Source organism: Zea mays, chromosome 4 (assembly GCF_902167145.1).
Source record: "Zea mays cultivar B73 chromosome 4, Zm-B73-REFERENCE-NAM-5.0, whole genome shotgun sequence".
In the NCBI taxonomy this organism is placed as follows: Eukaryota; Viridiplantae; Streptophyta; class Magnoliopsida; order Poales; family Poaceae; genus Zea; species Zea mays.
In genome coordinates, this window is record NC_050099.1 from 77,441,407 (window position 1) to 77,446,150 (window position 4,744).

A 4,744-nucleotide genomic window follows, 5' to 3' on the forward strand; every position below is an offset into this window, starting at 1 on the left:
TCTATTCAAGCAACCAAGTCACATAAGGGTCTATTCGGTTTGTTCGGTTGCTTCGGAACGACGCTCTAGAACCATTCCCCGTTGATACTATTCACAAATTCGTATAATTTTAATAAATCAGAACAGTTTTTGGGCTCAATCTGAACTAAACGAATGGACCCTAAGCCATTTTGTGCCTGGTTAAACTCAATCAGAGCTTGTTCGGTTGCATAGGGACCAAAGGGCTTCATCCTACCTTTGGTCATGTCTCCATAACTTTGTCTTCGCATCACTAGCTCGTCCTTAGAACCTCGTCGTTTATCTATGAAGGCAATCCTTTGATGAAAATACTAATGTGTCATTCTGGTAATAGAAACTTGTACTTTTGATATACCTTGTTTAGATATGTGGAATCTATCCATATGCACTATTTTCTATTTTTCTTTTTTACCATGATGATATTTGCTAATCATGCGGTGAAGTGTACTTCTTTGATTACTTTTGCGGCTAGAAACCCTTAGACTTCGACTTTTGTTGCTTGAACCCTGTCTTCAGAAATCTTTCTTGACTTCTACTTCTATAGTCTATTTTTTTGGTCAATGTTTTTTTTTCGAAGTGAAGGTACTGTAGGGAGGGCCTACAGTAATTTATTATTTCAATAAATCTAAGTCAAAGCGTGCAACTTACAGAAAAAAGAAAGAAAAAAGGATTACAGTACAATGTTCTGCAACCAATTACTAATTTTCTCCTTCACAGAAGGCTTGACTCGATGGCACACCAAACTCATTTCTTTTTTAAACATTTCCTTGCACTCATTGGTTGTGGGTGGAGTCTCGTTGAAAATCCAATTGTTTCTGCTTTTCCAAATGCACTAAGTCATAATGATGATGCTTTCCAATCTCCATGGAACGTGCCATCTCATTCTAATCCTCAACAGGGTATGGAGTAGATTAGTTGTTCATGGCGGACGGATGTCCAAGAGTAGCCAACATCTCCGCGCAAAGTTGCATCTGAAAAAAAGATGGAGAGTCGTCTCTTCCAGCTGAAGAATACAATTGTCGCAAGTGAAAGAGTCCAATGGCATTGGACGCTGCCTGAGGAAAGAGCGGGTATTCAATCTATCTTTGAGTAGCAGCCAGAAAAACACCTTGTGTTTGGGTTGACATTTGGATTTCCACAACCAGGAAAAAATGGGGTGGGTCGGTTGGTTACCGGTCATGTGGGAATAGGCCTTCTGAGAAGAAAACAAACTAGAGGAGGCATTGCAGAGCCATTTGTCTTTCTGATCATGTACTAGAGATTTGTCAAAATGTCTTGTAAAGCAAGAAGCTGATCAAACGCTTCAGCGGACAGAGGAGTGTGAAACATCTCATTCGGCGAAACCAGCCTTGCTTGATGAATGGTGATGTCTTTGAAGGAGGCAAAAGACCAGAGTTCCAGGAAACTTGCAGATTTGCACGAACCATCCCAATTGTCATGCCATAGGAGTGTAGTTTTTCCATCTCCAATCTCCACCCGGACTAACTCCTTATATGCGCCTTGAATTTTAAGGATATGTTTCCACCAGAAGGAACCAACGGGTTTAACTGAAGGTAGCAAATTGCTGTAGTGGTTGGCCCAAATAATGTTGACCCACGGAATGTCAGCTCTATTATAGAATTTGTGAAGGCATTTCACAAGAAGGGCTTTGTTTTGTAAATCAAGATTTATGGCACCTAGCCCCCCTGAGCTTTTGGTTTGCAGACTGTTTTCCAAGCAACTTGAGGTGGTTTTTTGCATTTATATCTGATCCTCTCCAAAGACAGTGCCATATGAATTTATCAATCTGCTTAATCACCGTTTTTGGGAGCTTGAGGGTGCACATGTAATAAGTTGGGAGAGAGGAAAATGCCGCATTAACCATTTGCAGTATGCCAGCCTAAGATAAAAAGACAGAAGTTGACGCAAGTCTTCGTTCGATCTTCTGAATGAGAGGGAGAAACTCTCCCAGGTTGGGTTTTTTAAGTCCCAAGGGAAGCCCAAGATAGGTGAAAGGCATAGCTCCAACCTTGCAGTGGAATGTATTTGCTAAAATCGCTAATTTCTGGTATGAGACATTGTTGGGATAAATTTTAGACTTGTGATAATTCACATGGAGGCCTATAGATTCTGTAAATGAGTTAAGCATCGCCTTAAGGAAGAATAGTTATTCAGGGCAAGCCTCCAAGATCAAGATAGTGTCATCTGCATATTGAATATCCGAGAAGTCAGTCCCACATGCAGTCGGAAGTGGAAGCCTGAGGATGCCACAGTCTCTAGCCTTGTTAACAATTGAATGAAGGAGATCTGCTGCCAGGACAAAGAGAAGGGGGGACAGGGGGTCCCCTTGTCTGACGCCGCGCCTGCAGTGAAAGCGTCTTCCAGGGACACCATTTAAAAGTACTTGGGATGTACCAGAGCCTAAAATCAATGAGATCCAGTGAATCCATTTGGCCCCAAACCCCTTATGCCTCAATATGTCAATGATAGCTGAATGTTCTAATTTATCAAAAGCTTTTTCAAAGTCCAACTTTAGAATTACCATTTCTTTGCCCGACTTATGACAAAGAGAGATGTATTCAAAAGCCTAGGCTAAATAATCCTGAATTGTCCTTGCCTTTAGGAAGCCGTATTGATTCTGGTGGACTAACTTGGTAATCACTAGCTACAGTCGGTTAGCAAGATGTTTTGTCAGAACTTTTACACTTGTGTTGAGGAGGGAGATCGGCCTGTAGTCGCCCACCAAAGAAGGAGAGCTGTGCTTGGGGATGAGAGTCACATAGGAGCCATTGATGCTATCTATGCATATTGAACCTTCATAAAATTTGTCACATAGTTCATAGAAATCTGAAGCAATCACCGGCCAACATTTGCGCACAAAATCCATGTTAAAACCATATGGGTCTGGCGACTTATTTGTAGGAAAGTTTTTGATGATCTGGTCTATCTCAGTGTGTGAAAAGGGCATCTCCAGCTCTGACAGGTTGCTAATTGGCTGAATCAGTGAAGATAAGTTGAATACCATAGACATTTGTTGAGAGGTCCCCAGTCTATCTTTGAAGGCTTGGAAAAGCACAACTTCTTTCTCCGCATGAGAGATAGCAACAGTGCCATTAGCATCTTCGAGACACGAAATAAGGTTATGACGATGCTTGATAGTGGCATTCGCATGGAAGAATTTTGTGCCAGCATCCCCCAAGGTGGCCCATTTGATTTGGCCTCTTTGTTTCCAGTATGTTCTCTGCTTGGATAGTAGGTCATGCAAATGGTGAACAAGAACATCTTTAAGATTCCATTCTTGAATCGTTAAGTCTCTGCTCTCCTCAATGAAGTCCATAAGCCGAATGATCATTTTGACCTTGTCAATCAACTTAGCTAGATTAGGGAGGGATTTATGCCAACCTTGGATCACTTTTCTTGCCCTTTTGAACTTAGCCATGAGCCATTTCGCTGGGTCCGGCTGAAACAACGTTTGAGTCCAAGAGTCTTGAAAAATTGAATTAAAGTCTTCGAGTTGTAACCAATAATTTTCAAACCTGAAAATGGGCGGTTTGGGAACATTAATTTGGACGTTGATCACCCAAGGGACATGGTTCGAAGCACCCCTAGCCAGAGAATGGGCAGAAGTAGCTGGAAAGTTGGAAGACCAAGCCTGTGAGACAAAACACCAATCCAGCTTTTCAAGCAAAGGGTGACGTTGCATATTTGACCAAGTAAAGGCATGCCCCTTGAGAGGAATTTCTTGTAAGCCCAGCTGGCTGATTGCCAAGTTAAAATTGAGCATTCTAGTAGGGTCTCCTCTCGGTTTGTTGCGGTTTTCAGGAAATCTAATCATATTGAAATCACCAAGAAAGATCCAGAGCTTGTCATCATCAACTTCAAGGTTAGAGAACCAGGAGAGGAAGGCCTCTCGCCCTTGAGGAGAGCATGGGGCATAAATGTTGGTTAGCCACCAGACTTGACTTGTTAATTTAGACCGGAAAGAATCATGTGCCCAAACAAATTCTTCTCAATTATCTCAGCATCAAAATGAGCCCCTTTCCAAATTGTAATAAAACCTCCAGAAGCTCCAATAGAAGGACCAAAAGCGAACTTATCTAAAGATTTGTTGCAAAAATAACGAATATACGAGTCATCGAAGGACTCCTTTTTTGTCTCCTGGATGCATATAATGTCATAATTGGTTTCCATAATGCTATTCCGCAGCGAGTTCCACTTGGTGTTAGAGTTAATTCCTCTAATGTTGTGAGACAAAATTTTCAGGGACCAATGCATATTCTGAGGAGGATTAGCCATAGGGAACAGTAATCATTTCGTTAAAAGCCACAAGTGCGCATAGCATACACTGACAGAGGTCCAAGAAGAAATATGATCGAAGACAGGTATATCCAGAAGACCAGCTAAGATTCGAAGATTGCATGAAAAAGCTCCCCAAGAGAATCAAATGTGAAGTTTCCCATAAAGACCATAAGAACAGACCACATGAATCCCACACATTATAAACATTCATGCCGACAACCCAAGAGCCATAAGCTGGAACAGAGGTTGTTGTGTCAGACAAAAAGGGCGCCACAAGCGCATCACCAGAAAGAGTTGTTTTGTTGTTATACATAAGTTGCACCAAAAGTTTTCCACCATCACGGGCACAATTAAAACTGCCAGGCCCAAGGGAAAAGGCAATAAGCCTTACTTCCCAGCCGGGGCACATGACCCCTCATCGTCTTCAGCGTCAGAATCATCCCTCTGA